Source organism: Cyprinus carpio, chromosome A19 (genome assembly GCF_018340385.1).
Source record: "Cyprinus carpio isolate SPL01 chromosome A19, ASM1834038v1, whole genome shotgun sequence".
Lineage (NCBI taxonomy): Eukaryota > Metazoa > Chordata > Actinopteri > Cypriniformes > Cyprinidae > Cyprinus > Cyprinus carpio.
Genome location: NC_056590.1, coordinates 7,219,145 through 7,246,820, shown reverse-complemented (window position 1 = coordinate 7,246,820; position 27,676 = coordinate 7,219,145). Strand labels below are relative to the sequence as shown.

General features: G+C 30.9%; 1 protein-coding gene and 1 long non-coding RNA gene across 4 annotated transcripts in view; both read right to left on the bottom strand.

Annotated features, from left to right (window-relative positions):
• Positions 1 to 27,676, bottom strand: part of LOC109065314 (translocase of outer mitochondrial membrane 7 homolog (yeast)) — a 188,802-nt gene that overhangs the window by 134,870 nt on the left and 26,256 nt on the right. The window lies entirely within an intron of this gene.
• On the bottom strand, positions 8,016 to 11,989 carry LOC122148765. Its single transcript, XR_006162605.1, has 3 exons — positions 11,930 to 11,989; positions 8,384 to 8,432; positions 8,016 to 8,294 (listed from the first exon to the last, which is right to left on the bottom strand). It is a non-coding gene; the product is annotated as an uncharacterized LOC122148765 (long non-coding RNA).

Below are 27,676 nucleotides of genomic sequence, written 5' to 3'. Positions count from 1 at the left end.
AATAAATACATAAAAAATAAATTATTTAATTTGTTTTTAAGTATCAAAGCCTAAGGCTTGCATCAGTCATTTTCATTGAGTTTTAAGAATGGGGAAAGTAAAAAGAAAAAAAAAAAAATCCATTGATGAAAATTAAAATCAGTTATTGAAAATCTAAATTTTACTCTTCTTATATGAAAAATGTTTTGTTCTATAAAAAAAATCCATTGATGAAAATTAAAATCAGTTATTGAAAATCTAAATTTTACTCTTCTTATATAATTAAGTAAAAAAAAAAAAAAAAAGTATATATACAGCAGCATGGATTATTTACACAAAATGTTGTATACATAATAAACTGAAACTAAATTAAGCACTAAAATGAATTAAATTAAGTAACAAAACTGAATAAAAAAAAACAAAAAACAAAGCTACTTAGCTTATCAAAAGCGTTGTGATAACTTTGCAATGAGTGGCTGAATGGTTGAAGGACTCTAACCCTGAGTTGGTAGCAATACTGAGGTGTCATAGACAGGAACGAACCCCCAACTGCTCCCAGGCGCCACTGCTGTGGGTGTGTGTTCACAATGTGTGTATTATTGATGATGATGTGTGCTGCACTTTTGGATGGGTTAAATGCAGAGCACCAATTCTGAGTATGGCTCACCACACTTGGCTGTGTATATTACTTTCACTTGCAATGGAGTCTGTTACCCAAGCTGTGGAGGAATTTTGGTCCACTCATGCTTTGCAGGGTATTTGTGAATTCAGCCACATTGGGAGAGTTTTTAGAGCATGAACGCCTTTTTAGGGTCATCCCCCAGCATCTCAATAGGATTCAGGCCAGGACTTGACTAGGCCACTCCAAAGTCTTCATTTTGTTTTTCTTCAGCCATTCAGAGGTGGACTTGCTGGTGTGTTTTGGATCATTGTCCTGCTGCAGAACACAAAGTTAAGCTTCAGCTTGAGAAGTCCGCGAACAGATGGCCATTGAACATTCTCCTTCAGGGATTTTTTCAGCAAACAGCCCCAGACCAAAATACTACCACCACCATATTTTACTGTTGGTATGATGTTCTTTTTCTGAAATGCGGTGTTATTTTCACGCCAGACGTAATGGGACACACACCAGACGTAATGGGACACACACCTTCCAAAAAGTTTTGTCTCGTCAGTCCACAGAGTATTTTCCCAAAAGTCTTGGGGATCTTCAAGATGTTTTCTGGCAAAACTGAGAAGAGCCTTTATGCAGCAGTGGTTTTTGTCTTGGAACTCAACATTTTTGCCCAGTCTCTTTCTTATGCTGGAGTCATGAACACTGACCTTAACTGAGGCACGTGAGGCCTGCAGTTCTTTGGATGTTGTTAGTACGGTCTTTGCGGCCTCTTGGTTGAGATGTCAGCTGTGCTCTTGGGGTAATTTTGGTCGGCCGGTCACTCCTGGAAAGCTTCTCCACTGTTTCATGTTTTATCATTTGTGAATAATGGCTCTCACTGGGGTTCGCTGGAGTCCCAAAGCTTTAGAAATGGCTGTATAACCTTTTCCAGACTGAGAGATCTCAATAACTTTCTTTCTCATTTTGTTTCACAATTTCTTTGGCTCTCGGCATGATGTCTAGCTTTGAGGGATCTTTTGGTCTACTTCACTTTGTCAGGCAGGTCTATTTAAGAGATTTCTTGATTGTGAACAGGTGTGGCAGTAATCAGATCTGTGTGTGGCTAGAGAAATTGAACTCAGGTGTGATAAACCAGTTTTAACAAACACTTCTTCTTCACACAGGGCCATGTAGTTTTGGATTTTGTTTTCCCTTAATAATAAAAACCTTCATATGTTGTGCTCACTTGTGTTATCTTTAACTAATATTTCAATTTGTTTGATGATCTGAAACATTAAAGTGTGACAAACAAAATATACAAATATTCAGGACTCAACAAAAACCCACTCACCCAGTAATAAGTTTATGTAATGAAAATAGGGCATGGTTTTTGTCCCTTTTGCGGAGAAGCAAACCCTGAAAAACTTCCACCGTTGCTTGAAATAATATCACCCACCACGCCCGGCTCTAACATCTCACTCAGCTTCTCCTGCTGAAGGGGGAATCCTCTGTTTCACTAAACACCATCAACATACGCATTACCAGAGGCCTGCGGTCTTCACACACCAATCAAAGCTGATGCATTACAGAGAGCGAGATCCACTTAAGAGAAAGCAGAATTCAGAAGAAGAAGGAAGAGGACAGAGAAACAAATGCTTTCATTTCTTATATGTATAAAGAAACTCATTTATGTATAATAGATAAAATCTTTCCTTAGAATTACAATAAAAAACTACAAGAATCTGTGAAACTGGATTTTGCATGAAATATTCAGTGTAATATAGCATATCAATGCACTGAGCTGCAACTTTATACTATATATGGGTTTAGAAAGTCAGTTTTCACTTTCAGGTTCCACAAGATACAAGCAAAGCTTGGGGCAGAGATTGACATGAGGTCAATACCGAGGTTTCAAAATCAGTTCAATTACACTAATATTTTCTGTGAATTATTTGTTGAATAATTTCTGTAGTTCTATCAATATTACTTTATATTTTTGTCAGATTTTTTGCAGAGAAAGAGCCTATAAATGCACTTAATTTAATAATTGACTAATATAGTAATATTGTTAATATTTTGAGAAAAAATGTTATTTAATGACATGAACGACAAACATTTTACTATATATTACAACTGTATATAACATGTATACCCATAAAAAAAAAACATAAATATTAAATGGAGAGAAAAAAAAGAGAAGAAATAAACACATAAAATGCATGGGCAAATCAAATCAGGGCCGGTTTCTCTCTTACAGTGACAGCTATTTTAAACTATACAAAAAATAATGAAGTCCAAACTATGAAGAATGAAACTAGATCCAAACAAATATTTTGTATGTCCCTTTGTGGTTTCTATTTATTTTTTATTCTATTTATTATGATTATTAAATAGCCTATAAAGCATAATTAATAACTGATAATAATTAAATGAACAAGTAACATGCAGATGGTCTATACATATAACAGACAATACATTATAATATATTTGTGGTTGTGTGTGTTGTGGTGTGGTTGTGTGTGTTTAGCCCTTTTAAACACAGTGGACATAAATAAATCAAAGTAATATATTTTTTGTAAAACTGTGTTATTTCAAAACTTCTTGCAATGAATGCTGACTAATTTGTGACACATGCACACTGTAAGGCCTCTATACCTCCAGAAATATTCAGAAAAATACTTAAACAAATCATCATCAATCATAAAATTATCGAAACTTAAATCAGTTGTACTGAAACGGGAAAAAGAGCGAGAAGCCTGACAGCCGCGCACCCGAGTCCCCCGACCCCAGAGCAGAGCGGCGCGGGGGCAGCGTCCGGGACATATATATATATATATATATATTGTGTGAGTGTGTAGCCTTTATAAACACATACATAAATAAATATAAATTATATATTTTGGTAAAAAATGTATATTTCAAGACTTCTTGCCAAAGAATAGCTGACTAATTTTATGACAACATGCCCCACTGTAAAGGCTTCTATACCCATACAGAAATACTCAGAAAAATAACAAATTAAATCAATCAATCAATCAATAAAAGTATCGAAACTTAAATCAAGTTGTGGAATCCTGAGTTTAGAGGGGGAAAAAAATAACAGTCAAAATATCCATTTATGAAAATCAGAAGCAGGGCAGTTTCCCCCTCTTCCTAAATGATGAAAAATGTTTGAAAGGCGGGTTGAGAGACGTGGAAACTCCTCAAGAGTGTGTATAAAAACCACTTGAGAAGCATGGTTCAGAAGTCTCCCGAGTTTTCTAGAAGACATCGCACACAAGCTTGCGCAATTAGGATGTCGTCAGCTCAGAGTAAGTGAGGATGCAAGTGAGCAGACACACAGACAGACAGACAGACAGATACAGCTCTTCTGCTCTCTCTTTCTCTCTCTAGCACTCTGCAGGCCTGGCTGGCTCTTCCTGTCTGCCCGTGCGTGGTGGTGTCAGTCTGGTGGATGGTTGCTGCCTGCAATGGTCTGACAGAACTATCGAGAAACATCTGGAGCGAGGTTCAGGGCGGTGGAGAGAAAAAGGGGAGATCCCTCTGAAGCTGGCGGCGGCGAAATGGTATCTGATGTGCCGAGAGATCTGCACAGGCGTCAAGGCAGCTGGGTGAGACCAGCAGGTGCTTTTCAACCTCACATCACCGCAAAGATGCTTTGTGTTACTCAAACTGACTCTGAGAGCTCACTCCCATCTGCAGTTTGAGAGGGACTTCAGAGAGATGGTGAACATGACGGGCTGCATGAAGGAGCTTGAAGGATCAAGAACCCTCTCCTCAGACCCTCCGACGGCTTGTGTGTTCAGAAACTTCAGCGCGAGTAAGAACACACACTCCCCTCAAATGACTCTTGGTTTGCTTTGCTGGCTCACGGTTTAATCAGAGAGCATAGCTTGAGACTCAAGCTGATTTTTTAAAATTTTAACTTTTCATTTTTTAAAACAATAACATTAAAATTTTGAAACTTTTTTATTGTCTCTTTAAATACTTTTTAACATTTTCTAATGCATTATGAACTAATATGAACAAGCTATATTTTTGTAAACATTTTATAAACATTAACACAAAGTTTAATGATGTAAAAGCATTATAATTAATTATAATTTTCATATTTTATTTACATATTTAATATTATATTTTTATATTTTTATATAATATTTAAATTTAATCATATTAGTTTTTTATATATTTATATATTTATATTATTTAACTATATTAACATTTCTAATGCATTATGAACTAATATGAACAAACAATTTTTTTTTTTTTTTCATATTTGATATAATATTTAAATTAAATCACATTGTTATCAGGTGTTTTTATATATTACTATATATTTTTAAACTATATTAACAGGTCATTTATTTTTTATATTTAATATTTAAATTAAATTTGAAATTGTTAACTTTAATTTCTCATTTTAAAAAACAAAATTATTTAATAAATACCTTTTGACATTTTCTAACTTACGTATGAACTAATATGAACATTTGCATACGCAACATTAACAAAGTTTAATGATGTACAAATGCATTACATATTTATTTATATATTTAATATTATATTTGTATGTACATATAATATTTAAATTAAATTACATTGTTAAATTGGTTTTTAATATATATTATTATATTTATATTATTTAATTATATAAAACAAATTTTTTATATGTAATTTATATTATTTTAGAAATTGCTAGTTCATGGAAGAAAAGCATTAACGAATGATACTTTATCTGACGTGTACAAAATATTAAATCATTTTTCGAGTGTCAAGTGTTAGTTAAGACTAAGTAGTCGTTAGAAAAAAAGCAATAAACAATAACTAAATAAATGTACTACTACTAACATAATGTATACTTAATACGTGTGTCAAATGTTTGCTGGTACAAACGCATCTGAATGGTTTATTCCTTAGAATTCAATCATTACTTTTGAAGCCAAGCATTGTATTATTCAGTCAAATATGAAAGTGTTGTGATGAAACCCCGCACCAATGTTTCAGGAAAGGTGTCTGAGCCGCATTTACAGCGTCCTGAGCTGGTACAGAGAGAACTGGAGCTTCATTGAGAAGGAAAACCTGACCTCGAGCCTGGTGAAGGACATCAAACACGCGAGCAAATCGTCTGCTGGAGGCCCTCAACAGCCAGGTACACACCCTCAGGAAGCAGATCACTCCAAATGCAGGGTTAAGAGCAGAAATTACTGTCACTGACCGAAACCTGTGCATTAAAATGTGGTTGCAAACTTGATTTGCATCTGTGCGTATAATCTTTTCGTTTCTTTCGTATTTTTGTAGTCAGATTCTTGCTTTTCTATTTAAAACACAATCCGCCTATTTGATTATTAGGAGTTTGAATATTCTTCATTTAAGAGCATAAAATTAATAGATTTTATAACAAAAAAATATTTTAAAATATTTTTTAAAAAGTGTATATTATGTGACCCTTTAATGCATCATCTGAAATCTGAATAATAATCTCTCCATTGATGTCTGGTTTGTTAGGAGGACAATATTTGTCTGAGATACAACTATTTGAAAATCTGAATCTGAGGAGCAAAAAATCTAAATATTGAGAAAATCATCTCTTTAAAGTTGTCCAAATGAATCTAGCACAAATATTACTAATCAAAAATTAAGTTTTGATATATTTGTAGGAAATGTACAAAATATCTTCATGGAACATGATCTTTACTTAATATCCTAATGATTTTTGGCTTAAAAGAAAAATCTATAATTTTGACCCATGCAATGTATTTTTGATTATTGCTACAAAATATACCCCAGAGACTTAAGACTGGTTCTGTGCTCCAGGGTCATACATATATGAAAAATCTATAACCAGAAATAAAGTAAAAAATAATAATAAAATAATTTACTAATAATAAATTTAAACAATGATTAAATTATATTTTATAAAGCAACATTAAAAAACATTTTAATATATTATAAAAACAATACATACTACAAACATCTATGAATAATTACAGTTTAAAGAATGTAGTAGACATTCTTTTAAAGCATAAACATTAAAATATAGTTGGTAATAATTTTACAACAACACCGAATTATAACTTTATTAACTTAATTAAATTTACTAATTAACACATTTATTGTTCCATTTTTAAAACAAAACTTCCATGGTAATATTTTACGCATTAGAACTAATAGGAATTGACATTAACAAAGTATAATAGTGTAAAAAGGTAAAAAACACTTGATTCCAAAGTATATTTTTTTATATTGCCATTTATATATTTTTAGATTATATTTCTTATAGCATATTTTTATATTAAATTGCTATCTATAAGGCTCATTACATATTTTATATATTTTTTTAATATATAATAATAAAATTACTATATATTTTTTTTTAATTGTTAGTTCATGTGAGCAAAACAGCATTTTAAGCCAGTACTAACGTTTTAATAATTTTTTTTAATGTTAAAGCTGAAAGATCAATTGATTGGTCAAAGAGATCTCATTCAATAATTAATAAATAGACATTTACCTAAAAAGCAGATGAAAAAAGACATGCAGATTATTAAGTATTCCAATCATGAAAATCCAGACCAACAGCAGTGTTGCAAAATCCACCAACAGCGCAAAAATGTGACCCTGCAGCACAAAAGCAGGTCTTAAGTCGCTGGGGAGTATATTTGTCGCAATAGCAAAAAATACATTGTATGGAGTCAAAATTATAGATTTTCCTTTTATGCCAAAAAATCATTAGGATATTAAGTAAAGATCATGTTCCATGAAGATATGTTGTAATTTCCTACTGTAAATATATCAAAACTTATTTTTTTTTAATTAGTAATATGCATTGATAAGAATTCATTTGAACAACTTTAAAGATGAATTTCTCAATATTTAGGATTTTTTGCACCCTCAGATTCCATATTTTCAAATAGTTGTATCTCAGAACAAATATTGTCTGATCCTAAACAAACCACACATCAATGGAGAGATGACCCTTATGTAGTCTATATATAGTGTTCTGAACTTATATGAAGACGTCTGGTGTCTCTTGGCAGCTGCAGATAGCGGACGGACAGCAGGATCAGGTCTCCAGCGCTCCTCTATCGGTCAGATCCGCATGGACACGCAAGATCACGACGCATTCGATCTGTTCAACTTCAGCAGCGTGATGATCGACTCATTTGCAGAGAGCCTCCATTACATCCCAGCAAAGCGCAAAAGCTGCGCACACCGAGCAAAAAGACACCAAGAGACCCGCAGACCGGAGCTCCGGCAACGAACTGATCCATCTCACCATCCTATTTATTTAGTTAATTCAGGGCAGAATAATTTAATATTTATGAGCTGTGCTTTTAACTTATTGACACTGATATTTATAAATGCAATATTTATGTGCCAGTACTTTTTATTTCCTGTAAAAATGGGCTTTTCTCATTAGCACAACACTGGAAATCAGTGCTGATGAACTGGTTTTCGTTTATTTGAAACTGAAAAACTGATTTGTTTACAATCATCTGATTCCATTCAATAAAAAAAAAAAAAGAAGGCTCAGTTACATTTTGTGTGTTTTCTCAATGCAATCAGTCTTAAAAATAACACAAGACGATGGGTGAAGTATTTACATCCTGGTACAGCGTCCCGTGAGATGAAGGGCTCGAAACGCGAGCGTCTGCGTCTTCATCAGGTTTGTGAATAGGTCTGGAGCTTCCGTCAGGAGCGTCTTCATCCCCAAAGCAAACTGAAAACACGAAACAACATCCGTCTCCAGTGGCTCTGTGTGTTAAAAAACACGGAGATCTTCACCACGAAGCAGCTCACAGAACTCACCTGAGCACCGTGGGTTCAGGCATCCCAGGATCGGCTCCACGCTTGAATCCTGCCGAAAACAAACACGTTTCTACTGAAACTGATCAGATTACATTTTCATTAAAAATTAGCACAAATTAAAATATTAATTCAATTAAATGTAATTACACATGAATGAATAGCTACACACACATATATATATGTTTTATATATATATATATATATATATATATATATATAAATATATATATATATATATATATATATATATACCAATAGAAATATATAATTGTATAATACAGCTTACATATAATAAAATACAATACAATAAAAATAATAAATAATAATAAAAGTATAATTATTAAAATGTGATTTTCAAATGCATAAAATAAATAATTTATAGTGATAAGTTATATTTAACTATTTAAATATATATATATATATATACACACACACACATACAATTTTAAAATGTACAAAATAATAAATTATTATATAATTGTATAATAGCATTTAGATTATATTAAATAATACATTTGATAAAAATATACATAAATAGTAATAATAATAATAATAAAATGTACATAATTAAAATGTGATTTTCAAATGGATAAAATAAATAATTATAAAATTATATTTAACTATTTAAATTATATATATATATATATATATATATATATATATAATGTGATTTTTTTATATTTTTTTTTTATATATAAAAAATTTTATATATATTTTAAAATGTACAAAATAATATTTAATACCAAATTAGTGCTGTCAAACGATTCATCGTGATCCAAAATAAATGTTTTTGCTTAAATAATATATATATATGTGTATATTGTGTATATTTATTATGCATATATAAACACAAACACATGCATGTATATATAAGAAAAATATGTTGTTTATATATTAAATATATTTATATATAAAATATAAGAATTTAAATATATAAATGTATAAACGTAAATATTTTCAAATATATACTGTATGTGTGTGTATTTATATATACATAATAATATACACAGCACACGTACATTTATAATGTAAACAAAAACTTATTTTGGATGAGATTAATCGCGATTAATCATTTTTCAGCACTAACTTATATATTATTTTATTTAGTAATTCTAAATATATTTATATTCCTATTTTATTTAGTAAATCTCAAATATATATACAAAGAAAAGTAAAGCAATTTCTCCCATTACTTTGATGTTTTTGGTAATTCCCTTGATTCTCTCCAGTGTTCCTCAGGACTGTAATACTGGGTTTTCTCAGTTCAATCAGTTCAAGAGCAAAACAAGAAATACCACAATCATGAATGAATGAATCTCTATTTAGCAAAAAACAATGCAATTGAGAATTTGGGAGAAAGTGTGTTCAATCGTCACTAATAAAGTCAATGCAAAAAAAAAAAAAATCCTTTTCTTTATCCTGAATGTATTCGTTTTGCTGAATAAATGATGTATGTGGACTTCAAATATTTATTTTAGCTGGAAAACAGATATTGCTTGAAAAGCGGAAAAAGAGAGCGCTCAGGCTGGTTTAATTGTTGGATTGTGTGGCCCAATTTAATTTTTTAAACAGTCGTATCATATATTATAAATAAACATTTATTATATTTTTATATAACTTTATAATAGCCATAAATTATAGAATCTCTATATTACATTTTGTCTATTAAATACGTTTTATAAGTAATTTATTATGAAAGTTTCATATGTTTATATATTTTATGAGCATATACATTCATATTTAATTACAACTTATATAACTATATATATATAACAAATAACAACATCTATTTATAATACATTCTAATTATAAATACTTACATTATGTTTATATTCATTAATAAATATATATTTTGGATGATTGTCTGTCTTTAATATATTTTATAATAGCTAGATATTTTAAATAAAATGTTTTTATATATATATAGTAATATATTATATTAATATTAAATAATGTAATAAATTATATATAGAGAGAGAGAGTAGCTTTACATTATAAACAAATTATTTTACACATTATATATTTTATCAAAAAATTGTATATATATACCTTTTTATATATTTTATTCTGTTTCTATATATTATATTTTTGGATGGTTATACGTTATATATATATATATCGATATCCACACACACACACACAAAAGATATATATAGTTTTTTACTTATATTGTACATATACATATAATAAAAATATATAATATTTATAAATATATATAAATATATAATACCTGATATGTTTATAATAGTCTGTCTTCGCCTCCAGTGTCATTAGCGGCAGGAAAGTGATGCGGCTCTAGACACTTAACAAACGCAGACACACACGAACACAACACCATTAATCTCCACATGATGATCTGAAAGGATGCAAAATCTCAGACCCAGAAGCCCTTCCTCATGACCACGGGTTCCGGCAGTAATGAGCACTGGACAATGACCCAGTTTATTTAACGAAGGATAAATAAGATAAGAAACATCAGAGATTGGAAGATATTAAAGCAAACACTTATCCAAGAAAGCCTCCATTTCTGCTACTGAATAAAAAATTAAATGGACTCTTTTTTTTCTCTTCCGAATTGCATGTTATAAAGTCGAAAAATGTGAGATTTTTAAACTCGCAATTTTGGGAAACAAAGTAGTTTTCTTTTCTAAAAAAAGCTCCTAGCCTTTTTTTCCTCAGAATCACAGAAGAGTTTTAATCTCACGATTCCTGACTTTATATCACAATATGCACTTTATTCATTTATGCCAATTTTTTGGGGGAGTATCAAGTGAGTATTGGAAGAAGTAAACTAGTGATTTCTGAGAAATAAAGTCAACAACTGCATCATCTCATCACTGAATAATCATCATGGATTTCTCGATATATCAGGACAGTTGGGCAAAGACTGTAGTGCCTTCCTGCAGGACAGCGCTTCTTAAAGGGACAGGTCACTCCAACAATAAAACTGCAGTCCTCATTTACTCATCCATCAAACCTGACTGAACACAGAAGAAGCTATCTGGAAGAGATACAGCCGCTCATTGACTTCCACAGTACTTTTCTATCCAAGACTATTGAAGTCAATGGCTTGCCATCAGCTGTGTGCTTACCAACATTCTTGCCAAATTTTCATTTCTGGGTGAACTATCCCTTTAAAATGATGGTTCTGGAACGCAATGAGAGGTGTTAATGTTTTTGAAGCGAGTCTCTCCTCCTCACCTACTGCCTGTATTTATTTGTTAAAAAATCCAGTTAAAAACAGAAAAAATTCAGGAAATATTTTTACTATCTAAAAAATAATCCTGCTTTCTATGGGACTATCTGTTAAACTGTAATTTATTTCTAGATCTGTAGCTGACTTTTTCGACCTCATTACTCCAGTCTTCAGTGTGTCTTCAGAAATCATAAGTAATATGCAGGATTTCTAATGCTCTAGAAACAGTTCTGATTATTTACAGTGTTGAACACAGTCGGGCTGCGGATATATACTGTTTTGAAACCAATCGCAGGCCCTCATATTAAGACAGATAAAGAGTGTAAATCGAGTAATCCTGCTTCACTGACCCAGGTACAGCACGGTGGGGATGAAGCCCCAGCGGAGGATGAACTGGCCGCACGGCTGGAACCCCTGTCGCAGCCGCTGATTGCTCTCTTTACTCACTTTGACCCATCTTTTCACTCGGATTTAATCAAAAGATCGTCTTCTGGGGATGGAGAGGTGGAGCGGTGAATGAAGGGCCACGGAAGAGCGCAGGAAGCACGTGGTTGACTGTAAAGTATGAGGCAGCGGCTACAGCTTCTATGACAAGTCGCAAAAAAACAAAAAAAAGGCGCCACACTGACATCTAGTGGCAAAGCAGGGGGACATCAGGACACAAACAGGACAACAACGGGGAAAATATTTTAAATTATTTTACTCTTTATTTTCCATGATACTATACTTTATTTAATTTATGAAACATGCATAATTAACACCAAATGTTGTATGTAAATGTATGCATTTTTGAATTACTTTAAAATGCTTCATAAAGACAAATAAAACGACAAAATCCAAGTCAAAACATATTTCAATGGTAACACTGTATAAGGTTCCTTGAGTTAAAGTATTAACTAACCTGAAAAAACAATGCCCATTACATTTATTACAGTATTTTTTTCATCTTTTTAATTGTTAGTCACTGAAAAATACACTTGTTTCTTTGTTAGTTCATGTTAATTCAGTCCATTAATTAATGTTACCAAGCAATAACTTTTAATTTACTAATGCATTAGTTTAATGTTGGAATTAACATGAACTGAGATTAATAAACGCTGTAGAAGTATTGTGCATGATTAGTTCTTGTATTAACTAATGAAACTTATTTTAAAGTGCGTTATGGTGTTGCCATTTTAATTAAACTATTATTTAATTTGTTCTTATTTTATTTATACGACAAATGCATAATTAATACCAAATTTTATATGTATGCATTTTTGAATGACCTTAAAATGCTTAATAAAGGCAAATAAAAGAACAAAATCCCAGTTTTTGTAGTAATTATACTATTATTTTATTTTACTTTATTATTAATGAAAAATGTGTTATTAATACAAAAATAAATATTATATGTAAACGTCAATGTCAATGTGCACCTATTCGCCTGTGAACTTGAATTGAGGAACTAACGAAAGGGAATTCAAAAGAAAACATCCTAGCAAAAGTCATCAAATAAATCACACTAGAGATCAGTATTGTTTAAAGACAGTTTAATCTCCAATTACTCTTTAAATAGAAAGGAAGAAAAAAAAACAGATCTAAATTGAGTAGTTGAAAAATTAAAAAGGTAATCAATAGATTTTTATTGCTATTTAAAAATACCAGTTCACCGATGTGAATACTTGCTATTTAAAAATCCAGTCACGCTGAAATACAAATCTTTATTTTCAGAGACTGTAACTGTGTTACTTTTCTGTTTGCACAAGGCAAAAAATTACTTTAATACAATAATATTTACATTTCACAACAAAATATTCTTTAGCGGATCCACTTCAAACTAAAAACACAAAGCACTGAGAGCAGAAAAACATCATCCTTCAAAAGAAAACCATAAAAGCAGACGAGTACTGGTGCAAAAGCACAATAAAAGAAGAAAGATCAATGCTATAATGAGACTCACCGGTTCATTTTTAAATCAAGAAATGGTTTGTGGCTTATAATCACACTGTCCTCACATACAGCTATTTAATTAATAACCATACTGCTCATGAAACACCACGACTGAATGAAGACGACTCTTGTTCTGTTCTGACTTCAACAGGAGTTTCCACTCGGGTGTTTTGTTGATTCACCCAAATTCTCATGGAAACTGTTCTGGAAAGGATGGCTTCGGTTCCGCTTCCCGTGCAGGCTGGGATCCGCAGAGAAGAGCTTAATGCAGTTTTCTACACACACACACAAAATCAATAAATCGCAGGTCAGCACGTGAGTCATTACATCATCCGAATCATCCTTAAAAATACACAATAGATGTACTTCACTGAGGTTCTTTTAAAAACACTTTTAAAAATACACCAATTTGGTGATCAATCACGACCGACGATACAAAAACTAAGATACAAAACATAGTTTTTTGGGATAGTTTTTATGGAATTACATGTTAGGTTTGATGCAGTTTAATGCCACCAGGTGGCAGCAGTGTGAGCCGCCCCGCTTAGGGTCACGGGTCAGAGGTCACACGGGACACTGATGGTGGTGCGAAGAGCTTGCGCCGGTGCTGGTGGGCCGGGCGCTAGGAAACGCAAAGAAGCCACGCGCCGTGGTCCACGTCTGGGCAACGCGGATTGGAGGAGAGAGGACGTTGCTGGACCTGCTCGAAGGACCGACGTGTAGAAGACCGCTGCGCTGCGCGGCGCGAGACCGGATCGAGCCGAGCCGCTCTGGGCATGGATTGGATGGCGGCCAGCCAGCCAGGCTTTTGAGCATGACAGGAGCTCCAGTTCTACCGGGCATGGCGCTGGAAGGCGGCCTGTTTATAGAAAGTCATCAGCTGCTCCGGGCTACTGGCGGCTGCAACCTTGTCCTTGTCTTCGCTGAGCCGACCCGCCAGGCGGCGTGAGGCCCCTTCCCGCTCAGCTTCCCGCCGCCGCTGCCGACTGCTCTGATGACTTTATGGTCGGCGGGCTGCGCGGAGCGGGCGCGACGCCAGTGGGGGGGGGGGGGCCCCCCCAGATGCCTTCGCCCACTTCCGCGATCTCGCTGCCTCATCAATCCTGGGACCCCAAATACACTGCGTGCGGCGGAGGAGAGAGAGAGAACGGTCACAGCTGTGCAGATTACAGTGGTTCTGAACGAAGTGTGTTCTGCCTCGCCAGAGGATGCATTGGTTTTATGTTGAGGGGTTCAGTCATAGTAATAGTGAAATATTACATAAATTTAGAAATAGTTGTTTTTAGGAAGATATCTGTGCCAAAGTAAATTTATGGATGTGATACGCGCTGAATTTCAGCTAATACACCCGGTCTTCAGTGTCACATGATCTTCAGAAATCATTCTAATATATTTTTAGTGTTACAAAAGATTTCTATTTCAAATAAATGCTGTTCTTCTGAGCTTTCTGTTCATCTGTGAATCCTGAAAAATAAAATGTATCACAGTTTCCACAAAAATATTGGGCAGCACAACTGTTCTCAACATTGATAATAATCAGAAATGTTTCTTGAACAGTAAATCAGCATAATATTATGGATTGTCAAGATCATTGTGACACTGAAGACTGGAGTAATGATGCTGAAAATACAGCTGCACATCACAGAAATAAATTACAGTTTAACAGATATTCACACAGAAAACAGTTATTTAAAATTGTAATAATATTTCACTATTTTACTGTTTTTACTGTATTTTTGATGAAATAAATGCAGCATTGGTGAGCAGAAGAGACTTCTTTCAAAACATAAAAGATATTATTTCAATTATATTTATTTGACTGGTAGTGCATATACAATTATTATTATTATTATTATTATTATTATTATTATTATTATTATTATAGGTTTAATCTCACAAAAAAATATCCAGGTCATATTTAACCACAAAAAAAAAAAATAATATAAAATCATTATAAAATAATAATAATAATAAAAAAACCTTCCTACATTATTAAAACACTGACATTTAAGGTATTTTTTTTATGTGATATATTTTATATTATAATTATATTACAGGCTGAATCTTCTAAAGAAATCTCTAGCTCATACAGTATTTCACCACAGAAATCAGAAGCAAAAATGTCATTTTAATTATTTTTTCCGGTTGCTTTTTTTTTTTAAATAACCACAATTAAGTGCATTTTCTCCTCAAATTCACATTACTGTAATTGCAGGATTCAAGTAAACTGCGATGATTTTAATTTAATGAATTATTTAAAAAGTATAAAAGTAAAATAAATACATATTTTTAAAAACAAAAAAAAGTAAAATAAATACATATTTTTAAAAACAAAAAACAAGCACTAAAATAGATTCAAGATTGTATTGGTTTGTTTGCATGTGATCACTGATCATCAGAGAACTGTGCATTACATATTTAATATTTATGTGCAAATATTTTACATCAGAGGGGTTTGGCTGATAAAACATTTGGGATCCCAGTTGTGAAGTGAAAAACGCTTTCTTAATGAAATAAAAATTATAAAACTAATACAATAATGAAAATAAAAGGTCAAAATTAGTATAACAAATACTACTGTTATCAGCACTTACTCTACTTTCTCCACATTAAAATATTACAGTAATGTGATTTCAGGGGAAATTTATTTAATTATGCACTTAATAAAGTTTCTTGTGAGGATTCACCTTATAGAAACCGATTTTCAACAGTCATGACTGTTTCCAGAAAAATGCGTACCCATAAGAAAATGCATGTTTACAGAATGTGTATGTTTAATATTTAATATAATTATTATTTGTGGGTCATCAACTCCTAACTCTACTGTAACTACGGAACTTCTACTGTAAGAGTGTTTCAGGGAGATCAAGGGCCGTGTGAAAGCACAGGAAGCTGTTGGGATGTTGGTGGGGAAGAGGAAGGAGTTATGCCACAAACCAGAAGCTCAAACACAGACTGACAGGAAGCTCAGAGGAGAAGCATAATAGTAATGGATAAAAATTGTGGACTAGTACATGAACACTTAATACTGGTTATCTGCTCTGATTGTAGACTGGTTGGTGGATAATTGGTGATGGATAATAGTAATGGGCAACAATGTTCCCTTGGCAACCCAGCGGAGAAGTGTCAGGAAAAGGAGTTTGTACATGCCTTTTCACGGCGAGCTAACTTAACGGTTTGGAGGATGAAATGGAAAAGGAGGGAGGTGAGTTATGAAAGCGACAGGAACATACGTAGATTGATAATAACATGTGTGCAAACAGAAGCTTATCCACCAATCATGATTAATGTCATCAACACAATTAAAACATTAGATTTGTCCACACCAGTAAAAAAAAAAAAAAAAAAAAAGTTATGGAATACTAATTATATTCTTAAAAAAAAAAAAAATAAAAACAAAACAATACTTATAAAAAAATAAAAAAAAACTAAAAAAAAAAATAATAAGTGCTTTTATATTAATTTATATTTCATAACTAAACCAAGGCTACTATAGTAAATATAATCAAATATTAGAGTTTCGTGCCCAAAGTACGAAAATCGTAGTATTACGAGTATGAAATAAAGAAATATATAGGTAAATTAATAATTATAAGTTGGAGGTAGAATAAGTATTAGGGGAGTAGGTATTAGAAAAAGTAATATAAGCGTACTATACTAGACGACAGTTAATGGTTAATAATAGATAAGGGTAGAAATATATGTTAAGGACAAGATAGACGATTTGTAACAAATAATAGATCTATAATATATAATATATCTATATATAAAATTATTAAATATAATAAAAGAATAATACAGTAATTATTTAACAAATATGTAAATTCTTTAAATTATTAAATTACAATAATATTATAAATACAAATACAGTGCTTATATAATAATGATATAATAAGAATTATTATTTTAAATAAATACTATATTTAAATAATAATGATAATTTTATTAGAATATATTATTATTAGAAAATTACTATCCTTGAAAGTAAAATTTTAAATAATAATATTTTTATTATTTTAAATAAATACTATATTTAAATAATAATGATTAGAATTAAAATTATAATACAGTTTAATATAAGTAACAACATATTGTAAATATTTATAATCTATATGCTAATTACACTGTGACAATATTTCATTTCTATAAAATATTATAATTATATTGAAAATAATACAGGTATAACAATAATATATATATATTGGTATTCTTGTTGTATAATAAACAGATATATAATTATATACAAGTGCTGATATAATAATGACTATATAATTATAATTAACAATAATTTCGGCATATACTACTACTCATAAAAAATTTTATACCCTTGTTTTTTTGTACATTAAAATTATCAAGACAAATGTAAACATGCAACGCTATAAAAATGACAAAATATCTGCATATTGTTTATGTATATTTAAGTACATATAAAATAATATGCAAATAAATTAGGAGAATTTTTCAAGGATTTTGATATACAAGTTATTAGTTCTTTAGTATTAAAAAAAATTTGGGTTTTTGCTTTTATTTAACGGCCTTAATGTACTGCTTTGTAGAAAAGTAATGTAGAAGCTGATTTGTTGTTGTTGTGGAGGCTGATTTGTTGTGGTAGTTTTGAGTCTGTAAAAGATGTATTCATTGCTTTAGACTCTGAGCAAAAGCTGAGCCTCACACTGAGAAGAAATCCCCTAGACGCTGCTTCTGAGAGATTCGGAAGCATTTACATCTCATTAATAATTAACAAGCTTATCGAGAAGCTCCGCCCACACCAAGTACCTCTGGGGCCGAGGGAGAGGGGGAGGGGTGGGTGTGGCTCTAGAACTGAACCCGCCCCGCGGAGGGCGTCCCGTCCTCTAGGTGCCTCCGCACAGACTTCGGCCTCCTGACCTCGTTGACCTCTAGGGTCGACCCCACACCTCTGTGGCGCCCCCCTCGCGCCTACCCCTCCGTCTTGCTGAGCAAGAGCCTCTTCCGTGAGCAGCCGCTCGCCGCGGGCCCCTGTTTACGCTAATCTCAGGGATGGGGGCCCCCGTTCACGAAGGAGTCAGGGGAGACTCACTGTTCCTCCTGCGACCTGAGACAGACACACACACACACACACACACCACACACAGCATGACGAGAGGCTGATGTTGGACACACATGGAAAATCAAAAATTGACAAACATAAAACACTTCAACATATTAAAAAATTTGAATGAAAATTTCCCTCTTTCCTTGATAAAAGGGATAAGTGACAATGAAATGAAAACGGGACTCCTTCCCATCAAAAGCGATGCCTACTTTAACTATATAATTATACTAAAATATTAGCAAAATGATTTTAAATCATACCAGACAAAACATTATTTATTTGTATTATTTGTAATAATTATTATAATATCGTTATTTTTTTTTTTTTTTGATTTTTATTTTTTAATATTTTTTTTATTATTGTTTTTATTATTTTAATAATTATAGTTATTATTATAAAATATATTTATTAATATTAATTTAATTATAATATACAATATTGTATAATAATAATCCTATAGTGGTGTTTAATAAATTTTTATTATTTATATTCATTGACTATATAATTATTATTATAAAACCTATAAACTATTGCTAACATTTTCCATCATGCCATTATAAACCATCTCCCCTAACTCCCATTTATATATAATTATTAATTTATACTTTTCATAATGATCTCTTATAATATATTCATATATATATATTATATATATCTATATATCTATATATATATATAGTTATGTAAAACAAAGTTAATTATTATAATTCTATTATAAAACAAAAGATACTTATAACCTAATATTACAATACATATAGCATTACTATAGGAGTATAATATTAATACTCATTGGTTTCATAACAATTAGAATGGATCTAGATGTAAAAAAAAAATACGTCATTTAAGTAATTATCATTATGTTGAACTGGGAAACATGTATAAAATGTTAAAACATTGTAACATGAACTTAATATTTCTGTTAAAAAAGTAATTCTACTACCCCCACTTCAACGAATATTGGGGTTCAAAAATAATATTCAGCATAGGATTGCATTAAATATTTAATCAAAAAGTTACAGTACTAGATTAGTGGTCAAAATCGTGTAACATTAACATAATTCAGCTTATAAGTCAAGGGAATAATTATCATTAAAAAAACATCGGAATAAAAAAATTAAAAAAAATTGTAAAAATTTAATCGTATAAATTTTTGAAAAAAAAATGTTTTAATAAACAATAAATTCAGAATTAATACAGTATAAGAGACTTAATATAAAATAAATACAAAAAAAGTTATATAATAATTAAAAAATACAAATGTTAATCTGCTTAACTACATACAATAAACATAATGACTGTAAACCAAAAAAAAAAGACACTTAATCAAAAATAACAATAATACTAATAAAACACACAAAGTGAAACGAAAGGTAAAATCTAATTTCCCTAAAACGATCTGTCTGGATGGTAAAAAAAGCGAAATAAGGAACTGCAAAACAAATGCACTCACACTGTAAAGGTGAGCTGATATGAGGAAAAAAAAACTCAATCCACTAACGCTGAACCAAAAAACCCTGCAAAAAAAATGAAAAAACGAAGCTAAAAAAGAACAGATCACAGTCAAACAACAGAGCGGGCATCATGGGCAAAAAAAAATTGTAAAAATCAAAAATTTTAAACTGAAAAAAAAAAAGTTATGCACAAAACACAACAACCCAAAATAAACTCTTAAACACTCCGGGGGCGACCGCAGCAAAAAATGCTGTTAACAAACCTCCGCAAATAATAAAAAACAACGAATGCCGTTTCCAGTAGCGTCACCTGAAAAAAAAGAACAAGTGACAAAAATACAAAATATGCTGACAATGAATTGTTTGTCCACACTGCGCGAAAAAGGGTTCAAAAAAACTTAACAGGCCCTTCAGTGCCGCGATGTTTGTGACGAAATGAAATGCGTTTCCCACCTGCGCAAAAATTCCGACCTCCCTCATAAGGCACAAATCAATTATTCCAAACGAATATTCCATATTTGCATGTAAAAAATAAATGCATGCTAAGAACTGGGTGGGCACGCACAACAACAAAAAATAAATACTGTAACAAATGTTGAACCATACTGTCAGTTTTACCAACTGTGCTGTCAAGTTAGCAATGCTTAATGATGTACAACACAAAACAAAAAACCCTGGTGTGGGTGTGAAAGTGTGTGTGTGTACAAACACAAAATAAATGTCGATGCGGATGTGCGCCAGGCGCGATGCCACTTCAAATGTTTCTTTAAACGCTCGAATTCAACTTTAACGTGCGCAGGACTTACGCTACAAGGCAGTCACGGGATAAACACCTGCACCTTTGTAAACACTCCAAAACAAAACAAAACAATTGTGCGTTTGTAAAATAAAAAAAACACAAAAAAGGGATGGACTTTCTCCATTCAGTTTTGTACTGTGGAACAAATTAAGCCTGGTAACAAAAAGAACTGAAACTCATGCATAACATAAAAAGGCAAAAAAACGTCACACAAAAAAATCAAAATAAAAAAAAAAAAAAAAAAAAAACAGCGCGCCGTAAAAAACGAAAGTAAATAATAATTTAAAAATTAATAAAAACCAAAAAAAAAAACTAAAAAAAACAATTCTATCTTTACCCAAGTTTCAACACAAACAAAATATTAAATAACAAACAAACAAAACATTATACAAAACATTAAAATTACTAAACAAAATCCCTGGCCAAGAGGCGCTACCAACAAAATTGTAAAAAAGACAGCTCTCAGAATAAACTTACTGTTTCAAGGTAGAATTGCAAATTAAACCGTTACAATATAAAACGAAATAAAAAACAAAAATAAAAATACATGTAATGTTGCTGAAAACCATCTTTTACACACAATAATAAAAGAACTAGTGGCGTAGAAAAAAAAAAAATCTGACAAAAAACATAAAATTTCTCCGTAACTAATAATAATCCACATATTTGAACAAGTTGTGACAACAAGGTAATTTGCGCAACGTCGGAATGCAAAGCAGCTCTCATTGAATCAAATATAACAAAACAAAATGGTCAAAAAAATGAAGGAATTTTAAAAAAAGTTTGAGATATATTGCTTTATGCAATTTGAAATTAAAAATATAAATTTTAAAAACAACTATGATAAAAGTGAACGTAGCAAATGTTATGAAAATTCCACAAAAAGAGCAATTAAAAAATAGCAAAACTAAAAAGTAAAATTTAATTTGGCTTAACAAAAAGGTCGGACGTTACATAAAAAAATGTTTGCGAAAGCCTAAAAAAGGGCAAAAAACTTTATAAACATGCAATGAATAAAAAAAAAAATAGAATTACAAAATAAAATAAATAAAACTAAAACAAATCTCCCCCCGCGTATTCAAAAAAAAAATATAAAACAGATCCGTCCAAAAAAAATTTATAAAAAAATTACTAAAAAAAAAACCTCACAGAACTCTTGGCAAATACACATTGCAAAATGGTTTTCAAATAAATCCATGCGATGGCAATAATCGTGAAACAAAAAAAACTTCTTGGGTAAAATTATTGGAAGTCAAAAATTGCAACAGCCACCAAAAACATAATAAACAAAAAAAATAAAATAATAATAAAAAAAAAAAAACAAAAAAAAAAAAACAGTTGAAAGTGACAAAAAAAAAAATGAAATACAACAAGAAAACAAATACAATAACAAAAATACCATGTCAATAATTAATAAAAAACGATACGTAAAATCTAATAAAAAAATCTAAAATATGTAATTGCAACTATTTGATGAGCTATAATTTATAGTAAAATTGAATAAAAACAAAATATTAAAAATAATAATCTATCTAAAAAAAATCAAAAATAAAAAATATAAGCATGTAAAATATACAATAATTAAAATTGTAACTAAAAAATATACAATGCAACAAAAATGTCGGAAACAGTAATATTTCATACTGTAACAACCTAAAAAAATACAACAATTATAAATACTGGTCCTTTCCCAAAAAACAAAAATTAAAAAAAATTAAATGGTTACAGCTGCAAAAAATGCTAAAACAAATTTGAAACAATTAAAAAAAAACCAAAATAAATCAGTTTTTAAACACCATTTAACGGATTGTATTAATTAAGAAATGTGGTTAATTAAAGTTTTCCTTCCAAAAAAAAAACACAAAAAAAATAAATGTTGCAAATAATAAAGTACAAGATGTGTTTGTACTGTAATTTAATTCAAAAAAAAATCAATGTCAAAGAAAATTAAAAAAAACAACAAAAAACCTGTGTTGTTAAAAGTGACCTAAAAAAAAAAATAACACAATAGAAAAATAACATTCGGGGAAAAACAAAAAAAGAGTGAAAACTCGGCGTTGAACAGAAATCACAAAAAAATCACGCCAGTGTGTTTTTCTTCTGGAAAACATTTGAACAATTTCTTTCTGAAAACCTGAACAGGAAAAAATAAAAAAAAAAATCGGAAGGATACAAATGTAAAACGGTAAAACCAATCATTACATAAGCGCACGAAAAAAAATCAACCTCAACTGTGGAAAACGGAAAAGGTGTCACACACACACACTGCACAAAAAAAAAAACACACAGCCACATGGAGGCACACTAAAACAAAAAACAAAATCAACAAACAAAAACTAAAAAACACCCGAAAAGCAGCGAGTGATCAGATTGAAAACACACACAGGAAAAAAACAAACTAAAAAAAAAAACAAAGCAAAACATAGAGAAAACAAAAACAAAGAGAAACAAAAAAAAACAAAAAACAAACGAAAAAAAAAATAAAAAAAAAAACAAAACAAAACAAAACAAAAAAAAAATAAAATCCATACAAATAAAAAAAACACAAAATAAAAAAAAATTTAAAAAAAAAACAAAAAATTAAAAAAAAAAAAAACAACAATAAAAGATTAAAAAAAAAACACAAAGAAGAAAACAAAAATAATAAAACAAAAAAAAAACAAAAAACACCACAAAACAACAAAAAAGAAAAAAAAAACCAATAAAAAAAATAAAAAAATAAAAAAAAAAACACTAAAAATAAAAAAAATAAAAAAATAAAAAAAAAAACATTAAAAAAAAAAACAAAAAAAAAAAAACTAAATATGGACAATCATAAAAAAAAAAAATAAAAGACAAAAAAAACAAAAAAAAAAAAAAAAAAAAAACAAAAAAACAAAAACAAAAAAAAAAAAAAAAAAAAAAAACTACAAAAAAAAAACAAAACCAACAAAAAAAACAAAAAGAAAAAAATACAATAATAAAAAAAAATAAAAAAAAAAAAAAAAACAAAACAACAAAACCAAAAAAAAAAATAAAAACAACACAAAACAAAACAAAAAAAACACAACAAACAGAAAACCAAACAAAAAAAAAGGAAAAAAAAAAAAAAAAAAAAAAAAAAAAAAAAAAAAAAAAAACAAAAACAGAAACACAAAAAAAGACAAAAAAAAACAAACAGAAAAAAAACACACACAAAAAAAAAAAAAAACCACAAATCAAACAAAAAATACAAACAAAAAAACAAAAAAAAAAAAACACAAACATCCATACAAATGAAAAACAAAAAAATAACAAAAAAAAAAAATAAAAAAAAACCCAAAAAAACACCAACAAAAAAAAAACAAAAAAAAAAAAACAAAAACACAAAAAAAAAAAAAAAAAAAAGACACAAAACAAACAAACAAACAAAAAAAAACAAACAAACAAAAAAAAAAAAAAAAAAAAAATAAACAAAAAAAAAAACAACACACCAGAGACAACACACAAAAGCACACACACACCACAGAGACAAACACACATCAACAAGACAAACAGACACACCCACAACCCACACACAACACACACACACAGTGAAGCGACAGTGACTGTTCTAAGCTTTATGTCATAATTAACTCCAAAAAAAAAAAAAAATCAAAAACCAATCGGTGTTATCATTGGAACACAAAGGATATTATTTGATTATTTTTAATCAGCAAATGAAAATTATTATGGCAGCATCAAAAGAATGGCTAAAAAGTACAAAAAACAACTTAAGGAATATTCTTGAACAAAAAAAATCTTTTTTCCCACAGAACCAAACCACAAGGACCCTTTGTGTATGTTAAATAATAATGACTAAGAATAATACTAATACTAATAATATAGAATTAACAACAAAGGTATACGGCTAAACAAAACTAAATGACAAAAAGACAAAAGGGAAAAAAGACTAATTTCATATAATTAATAATAAATCGTTCAAAAAGACTAAAACAAAAACGCCCCCATCTGCTAACATGGCAGAGTTGATTTGAAAGACTCACAGCGCGAAATGAATGCCGGTGATGAGCTGAACGAGGAACTCTGATGTGACCATGAGCCTGGAGCTGATGCCTTTATAGCGGCGCACCTGCTGCCGAGGATATCCACAGATACACACCCTGAAAGCGGCGCACACACAGCAGCCGACACGGTCAGCTCCATCAACACGTGAACTATGCTCAGTGAAAAGCCCATGCTAGTCGTCACTGTGACCTCTGACCTGCAGTCGAGGGAATGATCTTTGCTCACTCAGCTGTAAACGTCAGCTGATTGGTTGAGTAATCAGTCATGTGACCATCACTCCGTGTGGGAAAAGAGCAGTCACAGGTCTATAAGAGGATCAGGGTGACGGCAAGCAGAGAGGATCATGGGTGGATTATACACACCACCAACACCCAGAGTCTGTGCTGTGTGTATTTTTAATATCTAGGAGTATGGAGAGGGTGGTCGATATCGTGCTTGGTATTTTTGTTTGTTTATGTGTATATCTGTTGGTAAATGGCACTAGGTGTAGGTTTAATTAAACAAAAACTTATTTTTATTTTTATCACAAACTGAAAATTAATAATAAATAATGTATTTCAAGAAAGAATAAATGTATTTAAAAAATAATGCATTTAAATAAAAAAAAAAAAAATTTATTTATTTATTTATGATTTACCAACAACAGCCTCGTGATGGATATAAATAAATAAATAAAATTGATTAAATAAACCACAAAAATTAAATTAATAAAACTTATAAAATTAATATTTAAAGACTACGTAAATAATAAACTTATTTAAAATATATAAATGATATAAACAAAAAATACAAAAATATAGATTTAACTAATACGTAAATAAAAATTATTTAAACTTGATTTAAAATAAAAAAATAAACAAGTAATATTTATTTACATAAAAAATTATTGAAAGTGATTTATTGAAATAAATGAATATGTAGATAAATATAACTGTATTTAAAATAAAAAAAAACAATATCTTTTCGTATAAATGAATATATAATGATGTTTTTTTGTGTTTGGGAAACTGATACAAAAGGGATTAACTTTTTTTAATCAGCTAAATGGAGACTGGCCTATGCTGATAATCTCAAAAAACAAAAGGGATTAACTTTTTTTAATCAGTTGCCCTGGCTGAAAGGATATCGGTCCAAGTGAGAAGTTGTTTGGACTGAAAAGTATGGTCATGCGACACCACTGCAAGAAGCAGGCGACTGAGCCTCAAGAGTTATATGTTTCTTAAACTGCGACACAAGCTATAGTGTAAAGCAGTGAATCATATAATGACTTGATCATACATCATCGACGCCTCAGGGGGACTACTTCGGCTCTCGGTCACTGATTGCATGGAGGTTTTTAGGTGTATTTGCCTTTCTGAACTGTATGGTAGAGTGTTGGTGTGTCGAACTCTGGAGGCTGAGCTGAACACAAGAGGACTGCAGAGGACGAGTCACTGCTCCATGTAGCTCAGAGTATGCTATTTTGTATTAACATCAGCTATTAGCTAGTTGTTGAACATGGGTCATGCCACCCTCAAACCTGCATACAACAACACCATAAACCAGCGATCATCTAGCATTAGAGCAGAAGAAACTTGCATTTGCACTAATCCTCCCACTCAGCTACTCATGATTAAAGATTGGATGGCTTATTAATAAAGTGCTTCACCCCCTGTTGCATGATATTTTGAGTGTGTTATGCCTTGCTTTCCTGCCGCTTGGTGACAGGTCATCTCGCTTGCAGGTGGGGGCCGCTGTAAATCCACACGCATACTCAAAGCAGTTTTTGATTGGATAAGGCTCCTTCCTGTTCGAGCAAAGGCCAAGAGAGCCAATGGAACGACGGCTGGAGGCGGGTTGGGTCGACAGAGAGAAGACAGTCAGGACAGATGCAGAGAGACGAACACTGCCTCGTGACTTAAAACACACTCACCTCGTGAGGTAAATCGATGTGTATATTAGATAAGGAAGGGATGGTGAAGGACAAGAGTTTACTCTGGCCGTCTTTATCAACGATTTCCTGAGAGAGAGAGAGAGAGAGAGAGAGCGAGAGAGAGAGAAATGATACAGGTGACAGGAACAGGCATTTACTGTTAGTTTTGTATGCTGTGTATGAAGAACAGCAATAGTATTTTGTGTGCTGTTGATGAAGAACAGCAATAAAGCTCGCCAGAAATTTGGAATAAATGGATTGAAAGCAACCAGATAAAGCATCAATTACACATCCAATGGGTTTCCTTTGCACTGCACTTTCATTTTGTTCCATTAACACAGAAAACAAAAGCTGCCCGTCTTTGTCCGGAAGCGAAACTGGAGAAACAAACATGTTGTTGCCCAAAGTGTTCATTTTGTTTCGATTAAAACTCATCTGTATGTCACAGGAAGCGAAACTGGAGAAACAAACATGTTGTTGCCCAAAGTGTTCATGTCTTTAATAAAAAAATAATAAATATGTATAAAAAATATATAGATATGTACAAACATTTATTTATTTTTGTTAAAAATTATATATATGAGTATACTATCTATATATATATATATATATATATATATGATATATATATAGTATATATATATTATATATATATATATATTATATGAAATTAGTATACATTTTTTATACTATTATGTGTATAGAAATGATTTCCCCTATACATATTTCATACACACACACATCAGAAAACAAATCATTGATTATCTAATTTTCTTAAATGCATAAAGTACATTTTTAGAATTTATTTAAAAAATAAAACAAAAATAAATATATTATTAAAAATACTATATATAACAATATATGTAATATATATTAATAATATACAATAATTATTTTAAAAGG